Source organism: Sminthopsis crassicaudata, chromosome 3 (genome assembly GCF_048593235.1).
Source record: "Sminthopsis crassicaudata isolate SCR6 chromosome 3, ASM4859323v1, whole genome shotgun sequence".
NCBI classification, from domain to species: domain Eukaryota; kingdom Metazoa; phylum Chordata; class Mammalia; order Dasyuromorphia; family Dasyuridae; genus Sminthopsis; species Sminthopsis crassicaudata.
Window position 1 is genome coordinate 363,034,731 of NC_133619.1, and position 26,959 is coordinate 363,061,689.

General features: G+C 36.2%; 1 long non-coding RNA gene across 1 annotated transcript; it reads left to right on the forward strand.

Annotated features, from left to right (window-relative positions):
• Positions 1-3,654: 3,654 nt before the first annotated feature.
• Positions 3,655-26,565, forward strand: LOC141559561 (uncharacterized). Its single transcript, XR_012487489.1, has 3 exons — positions 3,655-3,793; positions 20,690-20,791; positions 24,342-26,565. It is a non-coding gene; the product is annotated as an uncharacterized LOC141559561 (long non-coding RNA).
• Positions 26,566-26,959: the final 394 nt, after the last annotated feature.

Below are 26,959 nucleotides of genomic sequence, written 5' to 3' on the forward strand. Positions count from 1 at the left end.
TGCAAGGCAACAGCAAACTTATTTCTCCCAATTTCAAAATTATGGTACCTCTTTAAAATATAAGTTCCCAAAACTCTTAATCAAATGTTGCAGACAAACAATTACCCAGTTTAGCCTTGTTAAACTTTCTGTTCTCTAATTCCATGAAAGCAAACTTTCTTTTTTTTTTTTTTTTAATTTTAATTTTATTTTATAATTATAACATTTTTTGACAGTACATATGCATGGGTAATTTTTTACAACATTATCCCTTGCACTTACTTCTATTCAGATTTTTTCCCTTCCTCCCCCAACCCCCTCCCCCAGATGGCAAGCAGTCTTATATATGTTAAATATATTACAGTATATTCTAGATACAATATATGTGTGTAGAACCAAATTTTTTGTTGCACAGGAAGAATTGGATTCAGAAGGTAAAAATAACAGTTTACATTCATTTCCCAGTGTTCCTTTTCTGGATGTAGCTGGTTCTGTCCATCATTAATCAATTGGAATTGGATTAGCTCTTCTCTATGTTGAAGAAATCCACTTCCATCAGCATACATCCTCGTACAGTATCATTGTTGAAGTGTATAATGATCTTCTGGTTCTGCTCGTTTCACTCAGCATCAGTTGATGTAAGTCTCTCCAAGCCTCTCTGTATTTCTCCTGTTGGTCATTTCTTATAGAACAATAATATTCCATAACATTCATATACCATAGTTTACCCAAAAAGCAAACTTTCTAATAATGATTTTTTATTTTTTCTCCTGGCACAAGTTTTAGAAACATGTCTAGTTTTTCCACAGGTCCAACAGGTCAGAGATACCCCATGTTCAGCTATTAACCCCTCTTACTCTATTTTTATTCTCCCTTCAAATATCTACAATTTCTTATTTCCAATCTTAAGTTTCCAATCTTAACACACACACCAATTTAAAATTATTTTAAAATCCACCAGTACTTTAGTTTGTAAAATTTCCTAAAATCTACCTAGATATTCCATTCAAACTTCTATTCTTTAGTAAGCCAGGAAAGAGTTAAGCATCAATTTTTGCATTACCTTGAACATTTTTTTCCCTCTGATGAACTCTGATAATAACTCCTTGTTTACAGGAGTGATAACCACTGTCCTTCTATTTTCTCAAAACTTTCCAAACTTTCAATTTATGTTTTCATTTTTCCCCATCTTTCCCCCTCCCTGCAAAGTTGCTTCCAGAGGCAGAGGGAGTGAAAAAGAAAAAAAAAAAGATTTTCTTTTCTTGAGAAGCCCAAAACTAGTTCCCAAATTACCGATATATTCTGAGTTACTCTGAAAGAATTACTATTTCCAGTTCCCACAATTCAGTCTGATAGTTTGCTAAGCGTGTAACACAAAGGCCGAATTCTTATCTCTTATGAGCTTGCTAACTTTTAACACAGAACAAAAGCAATGCAAAGCAGACATAGATATACAGACAAAGGCAAACTCTATTTTCACCTTTTACATACAGATTTAAGTATGATAAACCCAAATAGTCCTGGGATATACATCCTCTCAATTTTTTTCCCTCTTATATCTGGGAAGTTCGTTCCAGTCTGGAATTTCCTAGCTAATGTCCTTATACAAATTGTTGGACTGCTTCTATACCACCTGGACCTGGTCCAGGTGTTAGCTGAGGCACTATGTTATCCTCCACCTAGGTAAAGGTCCTTTTTTACCCTCATTCTCCAGCACCCACCCGAGAGCCTCCTCAGGAAAAGTCCTTTATTGTTGGGGTCAACAGCAGTCCACATCAAAAACAAATTTAGGAGAGCTAATCCCTCAGGGTCTCCCTTGACCCAGCCAATAGACCTCCAGACTTCCCAAAAGCTTTACCTTGAGAACACGTGTTTCTTTTCAGGCTGCAATGCTGGCCATCAGGACTCTACTTGTTTCAGTCTTCAATTCTGCATTCCACTGAGTATCCTGGCCCCTGGTCGGTTGTCTAAGGGCGGTGGGAGGCTGCTCACCCAGAACCAGGGACCATGGAGAAAACTACTCTGTGGGCACCTGTCCCTGTTCAGGGTGTACATAGCCATCTCCCCCAAAGACCCCATCCTGGACGAGCTCCCATCTGTGAGGGATGTAGAAGACCCTTACCCAACATGACTACTCAGAGATCACTCAGTAGAAGGGAGAAAAGTTGTTTATTGAAAACCTACTGGGGATGAGCTGTCCCATTGAGAGATGAGAAATAGAAAGCTCGAAATAGGAGGGCTAAAGAAGTAGTAAAGATACATAGCTTTTATACAAGAAATTACATCACAAGTAAAAGAGCATTGAGAAGGGGAGGGGAAGGCAGCTAATTGGTTGTTACTGTTTGGAGAGATTGGAATGGAAAGTTTCTGTTTCCCCAAAATCTCCTCATTTCTAGGAAACAGAAAATCAGGCCTTCAGGCTTAATCAAGCAGATAGTGGTCCAGCTAATAGACTAAATATCAATATATGTTAAATACTGATAAATGTCATCAGCTCAGGTTAAATAAATATGGCTACAGCTGGGCAAGGCTCAAGTAAATATGGGCCTGCTCATAGTATACAGCTCATAAGTGAAACATAGAAATAATGAAAATAAAATACAGACAAAAATTCACATATTCTTTTAAGTTCTTCACCTTTTCTCCCTCTATTCCCCACAGGTGGAAGTTTCTCTTCTTCACCCCTCCCCCCCACCACATGGCCATTCTGAGGACCCCACCATTCTCGGAGGTCCAAGGCCACCAGGCTCTCTGTTCTGTTCTGGGGGAGAAATCTGTGTTGAGTCCCTCTCCCACTCCACTGTTGTGTTCAGGCTGTATTTAGCTGGAGAAAGGTCACTGGATTGGAGTCAGTTGCAGATATATCTCCACCATGCTGCTGCTCCCTGAACAAAGGTAGGAGTTACCCGCCGTCAAGTTCCAGGGTGAGCCCTTCTCATCCAGGAAGCATTGGGTAAGTTAACTGCTCTTTCCCTCTAGAGTGATAGCCACTGTCCTTCTATTTTCTCAAAACTTTCCAAACTTTCAATCTATGTTTTCATTTTCTCCCCATCTTTCCTCTTTCCTGCAAAGCTGTTTCCAAAGGCAGAGGGAAACAAAAAGAAAAAAAAGATTTTGTTTTCTTGAGAAGCCCAAAACTAGTTCCCAAATTACCGATATATTCTGAGTTACTCTGAAAGAATTACTATTTCCAATTTCCACAATTCAGCCCGATATTTTGCTAAGCCTGTAACACAGAAGCCGAATTCTTATCACTTATGAGCTTGCTAACTTTTAACACAGAACAAAAGCAATGCAAAGCAGAAATAGATACACAGAGAAGGCAAACTTTTTCTTTTTATTAATTTTATAAATATAAATTTTTTAAATTTTATTTATTTATAATCTTTTTGACAGTATATATGCATAAGTAATTTTTTTTTTTATAACATTATCCCTTGTATTCATTTTTTCAAATTATCCCCTCCCTCCCTCTACTCCCTCCCCTTGATGACAGGCAATCCCATACATTTTACATGTGTTGCAATATAATCTAGATACAATATATGTGTGTAAATATCATTTTCTTGTTGCACATTAAGTATTAGATTCCAAAGGTAACCTGAGTAGATAGACAGTAGTGCTAACAATTTACATTCACTTCCCAGTGTTCCTTCTCTGTGTGTAGTAATTTCTGTCCATCATTGATCAACTGGAAGTGAGTTGGATCTTCTTTATGTTCAAGATATCCACTTCCATCAGAATACATCTTCATACAACATTGAAGTGTACAGCGATCTTCTGGTTCTGCTCATTTCACTCAGCATTAGTTGATGTAAGTCTCTCCAAACCTCTCTGTATTCATGCTGTTGGTCATTTCTTACAGAGAAATAATATAACCTTCATATACCATAATTTACCCAACCATTCTCCAATTGATGGACATCCATTCATCTTCCAGTTTCTAGCCACTACGAAAAGAGCTGCCACAAACATTTTGGCACATACGGGTACCTTTCCCCTCTTTAGTATTTCTTTGGGATATAAGCCCAATAGCAGCAATGCTGGATCAAAGGGTATGCACAGTTTGATAACTTTTTGGGCATAGTTCCAAATTGCTCTCCAGAATTTCTGGATTCTTTCACAACTCCACCAACAATGTATTAGTGTCCCAGTTTTCCCACATCCCTTCCAACATTCATCATTATGTGTTCCTGTCATCTTAGCCATTTTGACAGGTGTGTAGTGGTACCTCAGAGTTGTCTTAATTTGCATTTCTCTGATCAGTAGTGATTTGGAACACTCTTTCATATGAGTGGATATAATTTCAATTGCATCATCTGAGAATTGTCTGTTCATATCCTTTGACCATTTCTCAATTGGAGAATGGTTTGATTTCTTATAAATTAGGGTCAGTTCTCTATATATTTTGGAAATGAGACCTTTATCAGAACCTTTAACTTTAAAAATATCTTCCCAATTTGTTACTTTCCTTCTAATCTTGTTTGCATTAGTATTGTTTGTACAGAAACTTTTTAATTTGATGTAATCACAATCTTCTATTTTGTGATCAATAATGATCTCTAGTTCTCCTCTGGTCATAAATTCCTTCCTCCTCCACAGGTCTGAGAGGTAGAATATATTCTGTTCCTCTAATCTATTTTTGATCTCATTCTTTATGCCTAAATTATGGACCCATTTTGATCTTATCTTGGTGTTAAGTGTGGATCCATATCAAAAATCTACCATACTAATTTCCAGTTTGACCAACAGTTTTTTCTAAATAATGAATTTTTATACCTAATGTTGGTATCTTTGGGTTTGTCAAAGACTAGGTTGCTATAGATGTACCCTTTTTTGTCCTTTGTATCTAATCTGTTCCATTGATCGACCAGCCTATTTCTTAGCCAATACCAAATGGTTTTGGTGACTGCTGCTATACAATATAGCTTTAGATCAGGTACACCTAGACCACCTTCATCTGACTTTTTTCCCATTAGTTCCCTTGCAGTTCTCGACCTTTTATTCTTCCCATATGAATTTTGTTATTTTTTCTAGGTCATTAAAATAGTTTCTTGGGAGTCTGATTGGTATAGCACTAAATAAATAGATTAGTTTGGGAAGTATTGTCATCTTTATTATATTCACTCGGCCTATCCAAGAGCACTGAATGTCTTTCCAATTATTTAAATCTGACTTTATTTTTGTGGCAAGTATTTTGTAATTTTTCTCATATAATTCCTGACTATTCTTTGGTAGATGGATTCACAAATACTTTATACTCTCAACATTTGTTTGGAATGGAATTTCTCTTTGTATCTCTTGCTGATGCATTTTGTTGGTGTTATATAAAAATGCTGAGGATTTATGTGGATTTATTTTGTATCCTGCAACTTTGCTAAAATTCTGAATTATTTTTAATAGCTTTTTTAGCAGAGTCTTTGGGGTTCTCTAAGTATATCATCATGTCATCTTCAAAGAGTGATAGTTTGATTTTCTCATTTCCTACTCTAATTCCTTGAATCTCTTTCTCGACTCTTATTGCCAAAGCTAGCATTTCTAGTACTATATTGAATAGTAATGGTGATAGTGGGCAAACTTGTTTCACTCCTGATCTTACTGGGAAAGGTTCCAGTTTATTTCTATTGCATATTATCCTTACTAACTTTCTCTAGGAAAAGTTAAGAGAATTGCAAGAAGAAATAGACAGTAAAACTATAATAGTGGGAGATCTCAGCCTCGCACTCTCAGATTTAGACAAATCAAACCACAAAACAAATAAGAAAGAAATTAAAAAAGTAAATAGAACATTAGAACAACTAGGTATGATAGACCTTTGGAGAAAACTGAATGGCAATAGAAAGGAATATACTTTCTTCTCAGTAGTTCATGGATCCTATACAAAAATTGACCATATATTAGGACATAAAGGTCTCAAGATTAAATGTAGAAAGGCAGAAATAATAAATGCCTTCTTCTCATATCACAATGCAATAAAAGCTACATTACAAAAGTAAGAAGTTAGGGGTAAATAGACCAAAAAGTAATCGGAAACTGAATAATCTCATCTTAAAGAATAACTGGGTGAAACAGCAAATTGTAGAAACAATTAAAAATTTCATCCAAGATAATGACAATGATGAGACATCATACCAAAATCTGTGGGATGCAGCTAAAGTGGTAATAAGGGGAAGTTTTTAGAGGCCTATTTGAACAAAATAGAGAAAGAGAAGATTAACAAATTGTGCCTGCAACTTAAAAAGCTAGAAAAAGACCAAATTAAAAACCCCCAACCAAAAATCAAACTTGAAATACAAAAATTAAAAGGAGAAATCAATAATATTGAAAGTAAAAAAAACTATTGAATTAATAAATAAAATCAAGAGTTGGTTTTATGAAAAAGCCAATAAAATAGATAAGCCTTTGGTAAATCTGATCAGAAAAAGGAAAGAGGAAAATCAAATTCTTAGTATTACAAATGAAAAGAGGGATCTTTCCACCAATGAAGAGCAAATTAGAGAAATAATAAGGAGTTACTTTGCCCAACTTTATGCCAATGAATTTGATAACTTAAGTGAAATGGATGACTTTCTCCAAAAATATAGGCTTCCTAGATTAATAGAGGAGGAGATAAATTGCTTAAATAGTCCCATTTCAGAAAATGAAATAGAACAAGCTATTAATCAACTCCCCAGGAAAAAATCCCCAGGCCCACATGGATTTACATGTGAATTCTACCAAACATTTAAAGAACAATTAGCCCCAGTGTTATATAAACTATTTGAAAAAATAGGGGATGAAGGAGTCCTACCAAACTCCTTTTATGACACAGACATGGTACTGATACCTAAACCATGTAGATAGAAAACTGAGAAAGAAAATTGTAGAGTAATTTCCTTAATGAATATTGATGCTAAAATATTAAATAAGATATTAACAAAAAGACTTCAGAAAATCATCCCCAGGATGACACAACATGAACAAGTAGGATTTATATCAGGAATGCAGGGCTCCTTTAATATTAGGAAAATCATTAGTATAATTGACTATATTAATAATCAAATTAGTTAAAAACCATATGATCATTTCAATAGATGCAGAAAAAGCATTTGATAAAATCCAACATGCATTCCTACTAAAAACGCTTGAGAGTATAGGAATAAATGGACTATTCCTTAAAATAATCAGGAGCATATATTTACTACTGTCAGTAAGCGTAATATGCAATAGAAATTTTTTTGACACTACATATTCATGAATAATTTTTTTTATAACATTATCACTTGTATTCATTTTTCCAAATTTTCCCCTCTCTCCCTCTACTCATCCTCCCCTAGATTATAGGCAATTTCATATATATTACATGTGTTACAGTATAACCTAGATACAATATATGTGTGTAAATCCAATTTTTTTTGTCCACCTTAAGAATTGGATTCCGAAGGTATAAGTAACCTGGTTAAAAAGACAGTAGTGCTAACAGTTTACATTCAATTCCCAGTGTTCTCTTGCTGGGTGTAGTTGTTTCTGTCCATCATTTATCAACTGGAAGTGAGTTGGATCTTCTTTATGTTCAAGATATCCACTTCCATCAGAATATCTCTTCATACAGTATTGTTGTTGAAGTGTATAGTGATCTTCTGGTTCTGCTCATTTCACTCAGCATCAGTTCATGTAAGTCTCTCCAAACCTCTCTGTATTCATCATGCTGGTCATTTTTTACAGAGCAATAATATTCCATAACCTTCATATACCATAATTTACCCAACCATTCTCCAATTGATGGACATCCATACAGTTCCAGTTTCTAGCGAGTATGAAAAGAGCTGCCACAAACATCTTGGCACATACAGGTCCCTTTCCCCTCTTTAGTATTTCTTTGGGATATAAGCCCAGTAGTAGCACTGCTGGATCAAAGGATATGCACAGTTTAATAATTATTTGGACATAGTTCCAAACTGCTCTCCAGAATGGCTGGATTCTTTCACAACTCCACAAACAATGTATTAGTGTCCCAGTTGTCCCACAGACCCTCCAACATCCATCATTATTTGTTCCTGTCATCTTAGCCAATCTGACAGGTATGTAGTGCTATCTCAGAGTTGTCTTAATTTGCATTTCTCTGATCAGAAGTGATTTGCAACACTGTTTTATATGAGTGGATATAGTTTCAATTTCATCATCTGAGAATTGTCTGTTCATATCTTTTCACCATTTAAAAATTGGAGAATGGTTTGATTTCTTATAAATTAGGGTCAGTTCTCTATACATTTTGGAAATGAGGCCTTGATCAGAACCTTTAACTTTAAAAATATCTTCCCAATTTGTTACTTTCCTTCTAATCTTGTTTGCATTAGTATTGTTTGTACAGAAACTTTTTAGTTTGATGTAATCAAAATCTTTTTTGTGATCAGTAATGATCTCTATTTCTCCTCTGGTAATAAATTCCTTCATCCTCCACAGGTTTTTCTAATCTATTTATGGTCTCATTCTCTATGTCTAAATCATGGACCCATTTTGGTCTTCTCTTGGTGTATGATGTTAAGTGTGTATCCATATCTAATTTCTGCCAGACTAATTTCCAGTTTTCCCAACAGTTTTTTTCAAATAATGAGTTTTTATTCCAAATATTGGTGTCTTTGGGTTTGTCAAACACTAGATTGCTATAGTGGTACCCTTTTTTGTCCTTTTTACCTAATCTGGTCCACAAATCGACTAGTCTATTTCTTAGGAAGTACCAAATGGTTTTGGTGAGTGTTGCTTCATAATATAGCTTTAAATCAGGTACACCTAGACCACCTTAATCTGACTTTTCTTTCATTAATTCCCTTAAACTTCTCAACCTTTTATTCTTCCATATGAATTTTGTTGTTATTTTTTCTATGTCATTAAAATAGTTTCTTTGGAGTCTGATTGGTATAGCACCAAGTAAATAGATTAGTTTGTGGAGTATTATATTTGCTCAGCCTATCCACGAGCACTTAATGTCTTTCCATTATTTAAATCTGACTTTATTTTTGTGGCAAGCATTTTGTAATTTTGCTCATGTAATACCTGACTGTTCTTTGGTAGATGGATTCCCAAATATTTTATACTCTCCACAGTTGTTTTGAATGGAATTTCTCTTTGTATCTCTTGCTGTTGGATTTTGTTGGAGATGTATAAAAATGCTGAGGATTTATATGGATCTGTTTTGTATCCTGCAGCTTTGCTAAAGATCTGAATTATTTGTAATAGCTTTTTATTCAGAACTCTGGAGTTCTCTAAGTGTACCATTATATCATCTGCAAAGACTGATAGTTTGATTTCCTCATTACCTACTCTAATTCCTTGAATCTCTTTCTCGACTCTTATTGCCGAAGCTAGCATCTCTAATACAATATTAAATAGTGATGGTGATAGTGGGCAACCTTGTTTCACTCCTGATCTTTCTGGGAAAGGTTCTAGTTTATCCCCATTACATACGATGTTTACTGATGTTTTTAAACATATGCTCCTGACTATTTTAAGGAATAATCCATTTATTCCTACACTCTCAAGTGTTTTTAGTAGGAATGCATGTTGGATTTTATCAAATGCTTATTCTGCATCTAATGAGATGATCATATGGTTATTGTTAATTTGATTATTAATATGGTCACTTATACTAATGATTTTCCTAATATTAAAGCAGCCCTGCATTCCTGGTATAAATCCTACTTGTTCATGGTGTGTCATCCTGGGGATGATTTTCTGTAGTCTTTTTGTTAATATCTTATTTAAGATTTTAGCATCAATATTTGTTAAGGAAATTGGTCTATAGTTTTCTTTCTCAGTTTTCAACCTACCTTGTTTAGGTAGCAGTACCATGTCTGTGTCATAAAAGGAGTTTAGTGGGATTCCTTCAATCACTATTTTTTTCAAATAGTTTATATAACACTGGGTGTAATTGTTCTTTAAATGTTTGGTAGAATTCACATGTAAATCCATCTGGTCCTGGGGATTTTTTTCTAAGAGGGTTGATTAATAGCTTGTTCTATTTCTTTTTCTGAAATGGGACTATTTAAGTAATTTAATTCCTCCTCTGTTAATTTGCAAAGCATATATTTATGGAGATAGTTATCCATTTCACTTACGTTATCAAATTTATTGGCATAAATTTGGGCAAAGTAACTCATTATTTCTCTAATTTCCTCTTCATTGGTGGAAACTTCCCTCTTTTCATTTTGAAGACTAACAATTTGATTTTCCTCTTTCCTTTTTCTGATCCGATTTAGCAAAGGTTTATCTATTTTATAATTTTTTTTCATAAAACCAATTCTTAGTTTTATTTATTAATTTAACAGTTTTTTTTATTTTCAATATTATTAATTTCTCCTTTTAATTTTATAATTTCAAGTTTAGTATTTGGTTGGATATTTTTAATTTGGTTTTTTTCTAGCTTTTTAAATTATAAGCCCAATTTATTGATCTTCTCTTTTTCTATTTTATTCAAGTAAGCCTCTAAAGATATAAAATTTCCCCTTATTACCGCTTTTGCTGCATCCCACAAATTTTAGTATGATGTCTCGTCATTGTCACTATGTTGGGTGAAATTGTTTCTATAATTTGCTGTTTCATGCAATCATTCTTTAAGATGAAATTATTTACTTTTTAATTACTTTTTGTTCTATGAACAACTATGAGAACTATGTGATGGGGTTCCAGGTAACATTCCCCTTCAGTGTATTATATGGATACTGTCTGCTATTAGTCTCCTGGGGTTGGAAACTTGCTCTTCTTCTATAAAGAAGCTGTCAATCATTCTCTTCATTTTTTTTTTTTACTCATTTTTAAAAACCTAAGGGGTCTGCCTTCAGGGTCAGTATGTTACCAGCTGCCTCTGCAGAACAGAGATAATATGGATGGGAGCTAATTTTTTGAATAGGCTGCAAAGGTACGAGAGTGTTTTGGGAGAGAGTTCTCCTCTCCACCAGGAGTGATTCAGAGCTGGGTAGCATGACTGAGCTGCAGGAGTGCACAGTGGAGAACCTCACATCATCCTCAGGAGGTTTTCAGTAAACAACTTTTCCTCCTTCAACTGAGTGATCTCTGAGTAGTCATTTTGGGTAAGGGTCATCTATATTCCTCACATTCCTGTGTGTCTCAGAGTTAAGAGCCAGATTTTGTTCAATAGAAAAAGGATTAGAAATGCCTTGGATAGGATCTTTTGTCTCTGGAAGCATTTTTCTGGTCCAGACTTCCGGGTTCCTTGGTCCTGCCTTCCCTAAAAATAGATGTGATTAAAAAAGTGGTCTTTCTACCAGAAATGCAAGTAATCTCCCTGGGAGAATTTTGCTCACAGTCCAGACTAAGTCTGGGTGTCCACTATGTTTTAGAGATAGGGTGAGATGAAAAAAGGAACACAGGTATCCTTCTCAGAAAAATACTGCGGGGCAACAGAGAACCCAGATTGGTTCTCAGAACCCTGAGAAGGTTAAGATTCTGTTTAATAGCAAAGTTATATTTAGTTTTCAGGGTTCCACTTTTTGGGGTTCTAAATGAAATTAGGGTTAATTGAGGTCTAGTGCCAGGTTTGGGGTATAGGGAGTCAAATATAGCTGTCCTGCAACATCTTTGAATTGGGCACAAAGATACAGAATTAAATGAGAATTAAATGGAGTTCAGTTTTAAAAGCAGGTGGACACATGAGGAAAGTCTGCCAGAATAGAATAGTCTGAGTGCAAATTTGAGTAGTTCCTGGCTGCAAGGAGACACTCAGCTGGGATACTCTGAAGATCCTTAGAGAATATCTTCAACCCTGCCTCAAATGAGTTCCTTATCTAAATCTAAAACTCTCTAAAAGACAGTTCCTTATCTACAAATCCATTCAATTCTATTCAAATTCTAACCCTGGCCAAAACCAGCCAGGAGCCCTCCACCTACTGGCTCTTTTCAAGATTACCAAAAGCCCCTCATTATAGAAAGAGGGAAACTGGAGTCCACTCTTTTCAGGAGCCCCAAACATTGCACACTCCAGCTATGACAAGGGTTCCTGTCTGCCCGGAGCTAGCCCTGGCATCTTTCTCCCTATAACCTTAATTACACGCCCCCAAAAACCCTCTTTTGTTAATCTAGGTATTGTGGTCTGTAAATTCTTTTCCAGAGGACTCTTCCAATGGCAGGAGACCTCATTTATCTCTGTATCCTAGCACCGAATCCAAAGGGGTTGCAGGGGAGCTCTATTTGCCTCCGTACCCCAAAACTGCCAGTAGACCCCAATCCTCATTTCATCTAGGTACCCCTTACCTAAGTCTCATCAGTTTGATCATGAGATTCTGCTCTCTCCAGCAATCTGAATAAAGTTCCATGCAGACAAATCTAGTTAGTTTTCTCCTTCACAGATGGGATCTAAAATAGGGAATAAAGGAGAAAAGCCTCAATCCCAAATTCAAAATTGGTTATAAATATAATAGTAAAAGTTTCTTTCACGAGAAAGGAAATAAAGGGCCAAAATATTAAGGATTTTAGAGCTCAGACAGAATTTGATATTTGGTCCTGAAGATAATAAGGACTCATGAGAATTGAGTGAATAGGGTATTGACGTGGTCAGTCTTGTGTTTTGGAAAGATCATTTTGATAGCTGAATGGGGAATGTACTGAGGTGAGGTGAAACTTCAGCCAGAGGCTCTTGTAATAGTCTAAGTAAAGAGAGGATGGGTCCCTTGCATCAAGGTGGTATCAGTCTTGAAGTATAGTAGAGGATTTCCTTGGAAATGTTGCCAAAGTCGAAATGGATAGGAACTTAGGAATAGATTGGATATGGATAGGGACAAATTTAAAGAGTGAAGAGTTGGAGCTACCACTGATGGAATAGTATTACTCTTCTTAGTAATAGGGAAATTTGAATCAGACAAAGTTTGGGAACAAAAAATATTAAGTTTAGTTTTGGTCATGATCTTCTTTTAGCTTTTATTTTAAATATATGCATAGTTTTCAACATTCTCCCTTGCAAAACTTTGTAGTCCAAGTTTTTTCCCTTCCCTTCCCTCAGCCTTTTAGACAGCAAGCAATCTAATATATATACATATTAAACATGTGCAATTGTTCTATACCTATTTCCATATTAGGTAAGGATCACTTTTATCAAAATAGGCAGTTGGGTCTCCTACTTGTTATCATGAGACTACTAGGAATGAACCCGAAGGGATTTTCTGAATTGTATTGCTTGAGAAGATACCTTGAAGATTCCCAAAGAAACATTGGAAAGTTTACGAAAGAAAGCATGAGGAGCTTAGAAAGAGGTCCCCCAAAGTGAATCACATTGGAAGAGACCACACACCCCCAAAAGAAAACATTCCTTATTTACACTGGAGGATGTTACTGGGGACTAGGCTAGAATGAAGTTCAAAAATTGTGTTTGGGTTTGAATTATGATAAGTCTCAAGCATCTGACTCTCTAAAGGATTATAACTCACTCTTCCATCAGCTGGGAAGCTTTTGGGGGATGGACAGCAATATGATAGAGAATTCAATGGCTATGTATAAATCATGATATCATGTAAAACCACACTTGGGGGTCACATTCCTTACCATGTTACACTTGGTATTTGTTATTTATTTTTGAAAAGGTGTGGACTCCAGCAAGACTACTAAAAACAGGACTGCTGGCTGACAGAGGCAAAGAAAAAACTGAATACTAAGTACTTGAGCTCTTCCTTGCCTGCTCAGTTGGATGTGCTTCCAATCAGGAGTTTTTTTTTTAATTGCCAGATTTGGATCATCCTTGAGCATTGATCACTTTTCCAGGCCCATGAGGCCCCAGTCTTGCCTTAGCTCTACTAGCCTGAACAAGTGGCCCAGGGCCTGGTGGGCTGCTGTAGTTCTGTGGAAGCAATGTTCATGTGAGCCAATACTAGATCTGGAAATGTTAATTTGTTCATTCGTTTTACCCAGCAAGCACACATTAAGCATCTAATGTATGTAGAGCACTATGCTAGATATGGAGAGATATAGACATTTTAGATAACACTTTGTAAATAATGATTTGGTCTTCATGAAGTTTATAATCTTGTAGCTGGGGCAAAGGCAAGGAATGGGAAAAGTTAAGGATGTGTCTAGAAGTGAAATTTTACTTGGGATGAAATGCCAAGTGGTGGAAGATTTTTGGAGCAGAAGACTGACATAACTATGAATCTACTAACATGATATGAAGGATAAATTCGAGAAAGTGGGCAGTGGTAGAAAAGCCTGTTAGGTGGCCATTGTAATGTCAATGTAGCTGGAGAGGGTTGGTAGAATCAAAAATTCAGAAAGCATATTAAGGATATTAAGGATAGAAGAAAAATTGGGGATGAAGGATAAATCCTTGAGCTCAGCCTTTAATAAAGAATGAGTAATGAGTATTGAGCTAAGAAACTACATCTACCAGAGAGGACTGAGTATATGGTATAGCAGATCACTGTACTGGAGACAGGGAGGACTGGATTCCGATTTGCCTCAGATCACATGAGACAACATTGTAAAACACTTTATACAGTGCCTGGGTCATAGTAGGTGCTTAACCAATATTGTTCCCTTCCTTAATCCTAGATACTTACTATATACAGGAGGGCCTGAATTCAAATTTTGCCTCAAATCAAAGGAAAAAATAGTTGTGAAGCACTTAGCATAGTGTCTGCCCAAGAGTAGATGCTCACCAAATATTTGTTCCCTTCTCTGCCCCTTACCCTGAGCTACTGTGTGACTCTGTGATTTAGCCTCTCTGTGCCTTAGTTTCCTTATGTGTAAAATGAGGTAGTAAGATAATGACTTGGGTTTGTAAAATGGGAAATATAATGAGGTACATATGAAAATCTTTAAATGAGTGTTAGATCATACTTCTATAACTCTTGAGATTACAAAATACCTGTGCCTCCACAGCTCCATTGTTAGGATTATTCCTAGGTGCTAAGTTGGTTGTCTGATACTTAACAATTCTCTAGCTCAAGGGTTCCTGTCTGCCCGGAGCCGGCCCTGGCCCTAGTGTCTTTCTACCTTTACCCTGACTTCCAACCCCCAAAATAAACCTCTTTTATCGATCTATGTTATGGGGTATGTAAATTCCTTCACATAGAACTCTTGTGCTGCTTCTAGATCATTTAATTCTGTTTCTTTTTGCCCAATACAAAGGGATTGCAGGAGAGCTCTATTTGCCTCCATACCCCAAAACTGCCAGTAGACCTCAATCCTCATTCATTTCATCTAGGTGCCCCTTGCCTAACTCTCATCAGTTTGATCATGAGATTCTGCTCTCTCCAGCAATCTGAATAAAGTTCCATGCAGACAACTCTAGTTGGTTTTCTCCTTCACAGATTGGGATCTAAAATAGGGAATAAAGGAGAAAAGCCTCAATCCCAAAATCAAAATTGGTTATAAATATAATAGTAAAATAGTTTCTTTCATGAGAAAGGAAATAAAGGGCCAAAATATTAAGGATTTTAGAGCTCAGACAGATTTTGATATTTGGTCCTGAAGATAATAAGGACTCATGAGAATTGAGTGAATAGGGTGGTCATTCTTGTGTTTTAGAAAAGATTATTTCGATAGCTGAGTGGGGGATGTACTGAGGTCAGGTGAAACTTCATCCAGAGGCTATTGTAACGTCTAAGCAAAGAGATGATGGACTCATGCATCAAGGTGGTATCAATCTTGAAGGATAGTAGAGGATTTCCTTGGAAATGTTGCCAATGTAGAAATGGATAGGAACTTAGGAATAGATTGGATATGGATAGGGACAAATTTAAAGAGTGAAGAGTTGAAGCTACCACTGATGGAATCATATTACTCTTCTTAGTAATAGGGAAATTTGAATCAGACAAAGTTTGGGGAGAAAAAATATGAAGTTTAGTTTTGGTCATGATCTTCTTTTAGCTTTTATTTTCAAAATATATGCATAGTTTTCAACATTCTCCCTTGTAAAACTTTGTATTCCAAGTTTTTTTCATTCCCTTCCCTCAACCTTTTAGACAGCAAGCTTTCTTTGCTTTTATGCATTTGAAAACATGACTGAAAGACCGGGTTCAGAGATCACTCAGTTGAAGGCAGAAAAGTTGTTTATTGAAAACTTCCTGAGGATGATGTGAGGTTATCCTCTGCACACTCCTGCAGCTCAGTCATGCTAACCAGCTCTGAATCACTCCTGGTGGATAGGAGAATTCTCTCCCAAAACACCCTTGTACCTTTGCAGCCTATTAATTAGCTGCCGTCCATACTATCTCTGTTCTGCAGAGGAACCTTGTAACATCCTTACCCTGAAGACAGACCCCTTAGATTTCTAAAAATGAGTAAAAAAAAAAAAATGAAGAGAATGATTGACAGCTTCTTTACAGAAAAAGAACAGGTTTCCAACCCCAGGACACTAACAGCACACAGTCTCCAGATAATACCCAAAGGGGAATGTTCCCTGGCCCCCATCACATAACTCTCTTTTAGAAAAGACTATTAAAAAACTCAAAAGACAGAGGAAAAATGAGCAAAGGAAAGAGAAGCTATGCTAGAGAGTAAAAACTTTGTGAAATTTGAATTGGAAAAGATAAAGAATTCACAGGAAGTGCAGGGAAACAGAATTTGTGAATTCAAAGAGGTTAAAAAAATCACAAGAAAGTAGGATCTGTGAATTGGAAAAGATAAAGAATTCCCAAGAAAGTAGGATCTGTGAAGTGGAAAAAGAATATAACTCACTAAAAAAAAAAAAAAAAAAATAGTGAAATGGAAAAAAAATTCCATAGAGCAAAATAACTCATTTAAAAACTCAATTGGATATATACAAAAAGAATTTTAAAGAGAATGAAGAAAATAACTCATTAAAAATTGTGACTTAAGAAATAGAAATGAATGATTCATTGAGACACCAAGAATGAGTCAAGTAAAACCAAAAAACATGAAAATCCGGAGAAAAATGTCAATTATGTACGTGTCAAAACAACAGACCTATAAAATAGATCTAGGAGAGACAATTTGAGGATTATTGGACTTCTATAAAATTATGATGCAAAAAAAGAGTCTAGATTCTATTTTACATTAAATCATAAAAGAGAACGGCCCAGATGTAATTGAACTAAAAGGTAAAATAGGCATTGAAAGAATTCATCGCATGCTTTCTGTAAAAGACCCTAAAAAAAGCTCCTCAGAATATTATGGCCAAACCACAGACTTATCAGATTAAGTGCTTCTTCTCTGAACTGGCTTCAGGAGAGGTGGAGGCTTAACAGCTCCCTCAGGATTCACCTGGGCAAAAATTGGGCAGGTCTGGCAGACTTGCCTGATTGTTTTCCCCAGTTTATGGCCAGTGAAAACGCATTCAACCAAGGATTGGAGGGCATTTCTCCCCTGATGCGCGGCCTGGTGCACACCAGAGATCAGTTTCCACTGATTTGCCTCTGGAACTAAGAGGTAGTCTGAGGGCGTTTAAAACCAACTGGAAGGAGAAAGGGTGTACCCCCTTTTTTCTGCAAGAACTTTCTCCTGTGTGCAATAGGAAGGAGTAAAAGACTCAGCCAGTTGGGGAATTAAAGGTGTCAATAGAGGCATAAGGGAAGCCTATTTCCCTTAGCTTGAAATGACTCTCCCTTCTGGTGCCCTCTGCAAAATATAACCAAGACCTCCTTGAGTTCATGAAAAACTTGTAATAGACATAGAATTTCTCCCGAGTGTTTAATTGCAATACTAAGTACTTGAGCTCTTCCTTGCCTGCTCAGATGGATGTGCTTCCAATCAGGAGTCTTTTCTTAATTGCCAGATTTGGATCATCCTTGATCACTGATGACTTTTCCAGCCCCATGAGGCCCCAGTCTTGCCTTAGCTCTACTAGCCTGAACAAGTGGCCCAGGGCCTGGTGGGCTGCGGTAGTTCTGTGGAAGCAATGTTCATGTGAGCCAATACTAGATCTGGAAACGTTAATTTGTTTATTCATTTTACCCAGCAAGCATACATTAAGCATCTAATGTATGTAGAGCACTATGCTAGATATCGAGAGATATCGACATTTTAGATAACACTTTGTAAAAAATGATTTGGTCTTCATGAAGTTGATAGTCTTGTAGCTGGGGCAATGGCAAGGAAGGAGAAAAGTTAAGGATGTGTCTAGAATGGAATTTTACTTGGGATGAAATGCCAAGTGGTGGAAGATTTTTGGAGCAGAAGACTGACATAAATATGAATCTACTAACATGATATGAAGGATAAATATGAGAAAGTAGGCAGTGGTAGAAAAACATGATAGGTGGCCATTGTAATGTCAATGTAGCTGGAGAGGGTTGGTAGAGTCAAAAATTCAGAAAGCATATTAAGGATAGAAGAAAAATTGGGGATGAAGATAAATCCTTCAGCTCCACCTTTAATAAAGAAATTTGTCCTTAAGTAAATAAAGTAATAATAAAGTTAAATAAATAATTAAGTAAATAAAGTAATAAATTGAGTAATAAAGGTGCCATCACCTTTATTAGGCAATAAGTTCCTTGATGCCATAATTCCTGTTCTGTTCCTGTCCTTAAGGAGCTTACCTTTAGAATGGTAGAAGCTGCTGGTCTCAAAGCCCTGTGGGAAATATAACTGAGACAAAGAGTGTCTTTACCTAGAAATAGTCTTAGCTGGACATACCCTTACAAAATGCCAATACTTGAGAGCTAGAATGAACCTCAGAGATCATTTAGTCCAGGAGTTCTTAACCTGGGGTGCATAAATTTGTTTGTAAAAGACATTTTGATTATTATAATTCAAGACATTTGATCTCCTTTGTAAGCCTATTTCTTTGCTTTTATGCATTTGAAAACATGACTGAAAGACCGGGTTCATAGACTTCCCCAGATTTTTCACAGAAGTTTATGATATCAAAAGGGTGAGAATCCTTGTGAGAATCTAGTCCAACTCTTTTGTTTCATAGGAGAGGAAAAAGAAAAGTCCCTCGGATAAGGTCATACTCTTAATAAGTGTCAGAGAAATGACTTGGGTCCATTACTGGGGAATAAGCAGAGTACCTTATAATTTGTAGGTATTCAGTAAAAGATAATTGAATTGAATATAAACTGAGGTGGCATTTGCAAATGGGATAGGAGCAGAGAACCACAAGGCCTAGATGAACTAAAGAGAACCAAAAATGAAAGGGTTAAAACATTTTAAAGTCATGAGACCCGACTTTGTGCCATGACTAAATGGCAAAGGTGGGTTCCCTAGGTAGTTAATGAATCAGAACAAAAAGAATACCAACTGTGATTCCTGAGGGAAGGGTAGAAAGGGCTAGATAAAACCACTGGGGATAGAGTTTGGGCAACAAAAAGAATCTGTCTAAAGAAGACCAAGAAGTAAAAGCTCCAGAATGGAAAAGAAAAATAAAGGTTTGTAAAACAGGAAATATAACAAGGTACATATGAAAATTTTTACATGAGTGTTAGATCATACTTCTATAACTCTTGAGATTACAAAGTACCTGTGTCTCCACAGCTCCATAGTTAGGATTATTCCTAGGTGCTAAGTCCGGTGTCTGGTACTTAACAATTCTCTACCTCATTGAACTCAAACTTCGCACCTGTAAAGAGTTTACACCTGTAAAGGAGTTAATACCTGTCAAGGAGTTGACACCTGTCAAGTAGTTGACACCTCTAAAGGAGTTTGCTCATTGGTTCTGTAAGGAGTTCCCACAAGCCCATGGATTCTCTGGGAGGATCTAAGGAGCCAACATTGAGTGGGTAAGTCAGTCTGGATTGGGTCAAGGAGAAGATCTGGACGTGAATTCCTGGCTGCATTTTCAGATTATTGAATTGAAACTAAAAGCTCCAGAAGCTCCCCGAGACGTCTGCTCCCAGGAAACCATTGCAATTTGGAGAAAACACAAAATCAGAATAGATTAAGATCTTCCCTAAATCATTTTTGATTAGAGAAATATAAATGGAAAAAGATTTCAGATATCATTTCACAGCTAGCAGAGTGGATGAGTTAATTCCTAGTAGTCTCAGGATTTAACAAGTAAGAGATCCAACTGCCTATTGTGACAAAAGTGATCCTGACCTAATAGTGTATATAGCTATAGAAAAATTACACATGTTTAATATATGTATATATATTAGATGGCTTGCTGTCTAAAAGGTTGAGGGAAGGGAAGGGAAAAAATTTGGAATACAAAGTTTTACAAGGGAGAATGTTGAAAACTATGCATATATTTAAAAATAAAAGCTAAAAGGAGATTATGACCAAAACAAAAGTTAATATTTTTTTCTCCCCAAACTTTGTCTGATTCAAATTTCCCTATTACTAAGAAGAATAATACTATTCCATCAGTGGTTGCTTCAACTCTTCACTCTTTAAATTTGTCCTTATCCATATCCAATCTATTCCTAAATTCCTATCCATTTTGACTTTGGCAATATTTCCAAGAAAATCCTCTACTATCCTTCAAGACTGGCTTGATGCAAGGGACTCATCATCTCTTTGCTTAGACTATTACAAGAGCCTATGGCTGAACTTGCCTCAAGTTTCACCTCACCTCAGTACATCTCTCACTCAGCTATCAAAATGATCTTCCTAAAACACAAGAAAGACCACGTCAATACCCTATTTACTCAATTCTCATGAGTCCTTATTATCTTCAGGACCAAATATCAAATTCTGTCTGAGCTTTAAAATCCTTAATATTTTGGCCCTTTATTTCCTTTCTCATGAAAGAAACTATTTTACTATTATATTTATAACGAATTTTGAATTTGGGATTGAGGCTTTTCTCCTTTATTCCCTATTTTAGATCCCATCTGTGAAGGAGAAAACCAACTAGAGTTGTCTGCATGGGAATTTATTCAGATTGCTGGAGAGAGCAGAATCTCATGATCAAACTGATGAGACTTAGGTAAGGGGCACCTAGATGAAATGAGGATTGGGGTCTACTGGCAGTTTTGGGGTACGGAGGCAAATAGAGTTCTCCTGCAACCCCTTTGTATTCGGTGCTAGGATAAAGTGTTAAATGAGGTCTAGTGCCATTGGAAGAGTCCTCTGGAAACGAATTTACAGACCAGAATATCTAGATTAATAAAAGAGGTATATTTTGGGGAGTGGAATTAAGGTTATAGGTAGAAAGATGCCAGGGCTGGCATCGGGCAGACAGGAACCCTTGTCATAACTGGAGTGTGCAATGTTTGGGACTCCTGAAAAGAGTGGATTCCAGTTTCCCTCTTTCTACAATGTGGGACTTTTGATAATCTTGAAAAGAGCCAGTAGGTGGAGTCCCACTTTGGCTCCTGGCTGGTTTTGGCCTGGGTTAGAATTTGAATAGAATTGAATGGGTTTTTAGATAAGGAACTGTTAGTGCTGGGGGTGGGGGGTGGGAAACCTGAGCCAATCATTAGAGTGGGGGCTGTGACAGCCTAAGTTAGCTCAGATCCAGGGAGTGCTGGGAAAGGCTGGATATCTCCCATTGGCATTCATGGTGGCTAGGAATTAGCAAGGAGTCTTAACCCACGTCATTTTCCCCCCTCAAACAGTTAAAACTTAAATTCAATTTGAAAAAGATTTGGGGCAGTGTCCCTCATTTGAGGCAGGGTTGAAGATATTCTCCAAGGATCTTCAGAGTAGTGGGGTCCCTTCTCTATTCAGACAGCATTCTCTATTAGGAGCTTCCCTCACAGAGATGACAGTTTACCTGGGACAAACTTTTCCCAACCGGATTTGAAGGCTGCAGAATTGGGATCCCCAGCCACTTTCCATTTGGTGCTCCCCCAGATAGGTGATGTTTTCTTTATCCTTTTCTGATATTTTAATCATAATTGTCATTATTCTTTTTCTTTTATGTCTTATTTGATGTATTTGTTCTTCTTGTAATCAATCTTCCTCTTTCCTTTTTCTGATCAGATTTACCAAAGTTTTATCTATTTTATTGGCTTTTTCATAAAACCAACTCTTGGTTTTATTTATTAATTCAATAGTTTTTTTTTACTTTCAATATTATTGATTTCTCCTTTTAATTTTTGTATTTCAAGTTTGATTTTTGGTTGGGGGTTTTTAATTTGGTCTTTTTCTAGCTTTTTAAGTTGCAGGCCCAATTTGTTAATCTTCTCTTTCTTTATTTTGTTCAAATTAGCCTCTAAAGATATAAAATTTCCCCTTATTACCACTTTAACTGCATCTCACAGATTTTGGTATGATGTCTCATCATTGTCATTATCTTGGGTGAAATTATTAATTGTTTCTATAATTTGCTGTTTCACCCAGTTATTCTTTAAGATGAGATTATTCAGTTTCCAATTACTTTTGGGTCTATTTATCCCTAACTTCTTATTGAATGTAGTTTTTATTGCCTTCTGATCTGAGAAGAAGGCATTTATTATTTCTGCCTTCCTGCATTTAATTTTGAGATCTTTATGTCCTAATATATGGTCAATTTTTGTATAGGTTTCATGAACTGCTGAGAAGAAAGTATATTCCTTTCTATCACCATTCAGTTTTCTCCAAAGGTCTATCATACCTAGTTTTTCTAATGTTCTATTTACTTTTTAAATTTCTTTGTTATTTGTTTTGTGCTTTGATTTGTCTAAATCTGAGAGTTCAAGATTGAGATCTCCCACTATTATAGTTTTACTGTCTATTTCTTCTTGCAACTCTTTTAACTTTTCCTTTAAAAAGTTAGATGCTATACCACTTGGTCCATATATATTTAGTATTGATATGGCTTCATTGTTTATGCTACCTTTTAGAAGGATATAGTTTCCTTCCTTATCTCTTTTAATTAGATCAACTTCTGCTTTTGCTTGATCTGAGATAAGGTTGGCTACCCCTGCTTTTTTGGCTTTACCTGAAGCATAATAGATTCTGTTCCAACCTTTTACCTTTACTCTTATGTATCTTCCTACTTTAAATGTGTTTCCTGTAAGCAACATATTGTAGGGTTCTGACTTTTGATCCAGTCTGCTATCCGTCTCCGTTTGATGGGAGTGTTCATCCCATTCACATATACAGTTAAAATTACTAATTCTGTATTTCCTTGCATCATATTATCCCCAGATTATGCTTTTTTTTCCTTGACCCCTCTCAACCCCTTCCCCAATATTTGATTTGTAGACCCCACTTGTGATGTGCAGCCCTCCCTTTTTAGTATCCCTCCCCCCTCTTTCCAAATCCCTTCCCTTTTCTTGTCCCCTTCCCTTATTCCCCTTTTCCTTTTTCCTTTTCCTCTCCCCCTTTTAATGAGGTGAGAGAGAATTCTCTGAAAAACAAATATGTCAATTATTTACTCTTTGAGCCTAGTCTGATGAGAGGAAGATTCACACAATGTTTCACCCCCTCTCTAAATTCCCTCAGATGTGGTATATTTTTCTATGTCTCTTCCTGGGATATAGTTTCCCTCTTTTTATCACTCCTTCCCCTATTTCTGATACTATCCTCTTCCCTTTACTACTCCCCTTTTTTTTATATTAGTAAAATCAACTTATCCATGCGGACTTTCTATATATCCACAACAGAGATACAGTTCTCAAGAGTTCTTTTTACCTTTTTCTGTTTCTCTTCAGTCTTGTGGATGTAGATCAAATTTTTTGTTTAAGTCTGGCTTTCTTCTTAGAAACAAATGGAATTCCTGTTTCATTAAATGACCATCTTCTTCTATGGAAGAAAATGCTAAACTTAGCTGGATAGATTATTCTTGGTTGCAATCCTTGATCTTTTGCTTTTTGGAATATCAGTTTCCAGGCCCTTCGATCTTTTAATGTGGAGTCATCCAGATCTTGAGTGACCCTTATTGTGGCACCTTGATATTTGAATTGCTCTATTCTAGCTACTTGCAATATTTTTTCCTTTGTTTGGTAGTTCTGCAGCTTAGCCACAATATTCCGTGAAGTTATTTTTTTAGGGTCTTTTTCAGAAGGTGTTCGATGAATTCTTTCAATGCCTATTTTCCCTTCTGTTTTTATTATCTCTGGACAGTTCTCTTTGATGATTTCCTGTAAAATAGAATCTAGGCTTTTTTTTTTGGTCATACTTTTTGGGAAGTCCGAAGTTATTCTCTACCATAGCTTCTCTTTCCTTTCCCCATTTTTCTTTAAACTCTCTTAACTTTTTAATAGTCTCTTCTAGGAGAGAGTTATGTGATGGGGGGCAGGTATCATTCCCCTTTAGGCTGTTATCTGCTGACTCTCTTCTATTAACTTCCTTTGGGTTGGATACCCGCTCTTTCTCTGTGTTGAAGGAATCAATTGTTCTCTTCAGCTTTTTACTCATGGTTAAAAATCTTTTGGCGTCTGCCCTTGGGGTAAGAATTTTATCTATCTATCTATCTATCTATCTATCTATCTATCTATCCATTAATTCATTCATTCATTCATTCATTCATTCATTTATTTATTTATTCATTTATTTGTTTGTTTGTTTGTTTGTTTGTTTGTTTGTTTGTTTGTTTGTTTGTTTACCAGGTTCCTCCCAGACTGGATGGATGCAGTGGCTCCTGAGCTAAGAGATAGCTCAGGGAGAGAGTTCCCTCCCCCTCCCTGGAAGTGCCTCAGAGGTGATTAGTACGACTGTGCTGTGAGGGTTGCACAGTGAAGAACCCCGCTATGTGTCCTAGCGACTTCCCTTAGGTTTAAGACTGAACAGTAAAGGCAAAACAAAGCCCAGCCAATGTGTCCCGTGGGGCATGGATATCAGCAGGTGACATGAAAAGCCCTTGCACTCAAAGTGGAAGTGTCTGCCCGGGAACCGTGGTCCCTATTTCAAAGGTTCTGCTTCTCTGGGACTTCTGTGACTGATTTCCACAGCCTCCGGCCAAGTCTGGCACTATGCGGTTTAGATGTTGACTCAGGCTGTGTCCCCACTGTTCAGGCTCTTAACTACCCCGAGGTGAATCCTGGACAGCAGAAAGTGGCTGCACAGCCATGCCAGGATCGGTTCGATCACTTCTGGATTGGGGTGGTTCTAGCATCTGGCTTTATATTTTAAAGTGGCTTGATTTCTCTTCTGAACTGCTGTTTTATAAGCAGAGAAGAGCTAACAGATTCCTCTATCTCAGTGGCTTCTCTGATCCCAGAATTCTCCCCAGCCTGATTGGCACAGTGTGCTAGCAGCTAACCATCTGTGCTGGCCTTTTTTCTTCCTCCCCTTCGAACTGACCTTTCTGTTGAAACTCCAGATTCTCTTCAGCTGGTATGTGGTGCTTCCAATCCTTGTGGTTTCTATCAGTCCAGTGTTATTTTTGAGGCTGATTTAACTAATTGGTAATGAGGGAAGAAAGGATGTATCTTCTCCGCCCCCCCAAATATTAAACTTGAAATTCAAAATTAATTCAAAAATTAAAAAGAGAAATTAATAATAATATTGAAAATAAAAAAAAACCTGTTGAATTAATAAATAAAACTAAGACTAAGAGTTGGTTTTATGAAAAACTATAAAATAGATAAACCTTTGGGAAATCTGATCAGAAAAAGGAAAGAGGAAAATCAAATTGTTAGTCTTAAAAATGAAGAGAAATAGATGAGTTAGATAGATGAATAGAGAAATAATGAGTTGTTTTGCCCATCTTTATGACAATATAAATTTTATAACTTAAGTGAAATGTATGACACCTCCAAAAATATAAGCTTTCCAGATTAACAGAGAAGGAAATAAATTGCTTAAATAGTCCCATTTCAAAAAAAAAAAAAAAAAAATAGAACAAGCTATTAATTAACTCCCTTAGAAAATATCCCCAGGACCAGATGAATTTACATGTGAATTCTACCAAACATTTAAAGAACAATTAGCTCCAATGTTATATAAACTATTTGAAAAAAATAGGGAATGAAGGAATCCCACCAAACTGCTTTTATGACACAGACATGGTACTGATACCTAAACCAGGTAGGTTGAAAACTGAGAAAGAAAACAATAGACCAATCTCCTTAATGAATATTGATGCTAAAATCTTAAATAAGATATTAGCAAAAAGACTACAGAAAATCATCCCCAGGATAATGAACCATGATCAAGTAGGATTTATACCAGGAATGCAGGGCTGGTTTAATATTAGGAAAACTATTAGTATAACTGGCCATACTAATAATCAAATTCACAATAACCATATGATCATCTCAATAGATGCAGAAAAAGTATTTGATAAAAATCCAACATGCATTCCTATTAAAAATGCTTGAGAATATAGGAATAAATGGACTATTTCTTAAAATAATAAGGCTCATATATTTGAAACCATCGGTAAGCATCATATGTAATGGCAATAAACTGGAACCTTTCCCAGTAAGATCAGGAGTGAAACAAGTTTGCCCACTAATACCATCACTATTCAATATTGTATTAGGAATGCTAGACTTGGGAATAAGAGTCGAGAAATAGATTAAAGGAATCAGAGTAGGTAATGAGCAAATCAAACTATCACTCTTTGCAGATGATATAATGGTATACTTAGAGAACTCCAGAGATTATAATAAAAAGTTATTAGAAATAATTCACAATTTTAACAAAGTTGCAGGATACAAAATAAATCTACATAAATCCTCAGCATTTTTATACATTACCAACAATATCCTACAGCAAGGGATACAAAGAGAAATTCCATTCAAAACAACTGTCGAGAGTATAAAATATTTGTGAATCCATCTATCAAAGAAAAGTCAGGAATTATATAAGCAAAATTACAAAACAATGGCCACAAAAATAAAGTCAGATTTAAATAAATGGAAAGACATTAAGTGCTCTTGGATAGGCTGAGCAAATAAAATAAAGATGACAATACTCACTTAACTAATCTATTTATTTAGTGCTATACCACTGAGACTCCAAGAACCTATTTTAATGACCTAGAAAAAAATAACAACAAAATTCATATGGAAGAACAAAAGGATGAGAATTTCAAGGGAATTAATGAAAAAAAAAAAATCAAATGAAAGTGGCCTAGATGTACCTGATCTAAAATTATATTATAAAGCAGCAGTCACCAAAATCATTTGGTATTGGCTAAGAAATAGACTAGTTGATTAGTGGAATAGGTTAGGTTCACGGGGCAAGATAGTGAATAAAAATAGTAATCTAGTGTTTGACA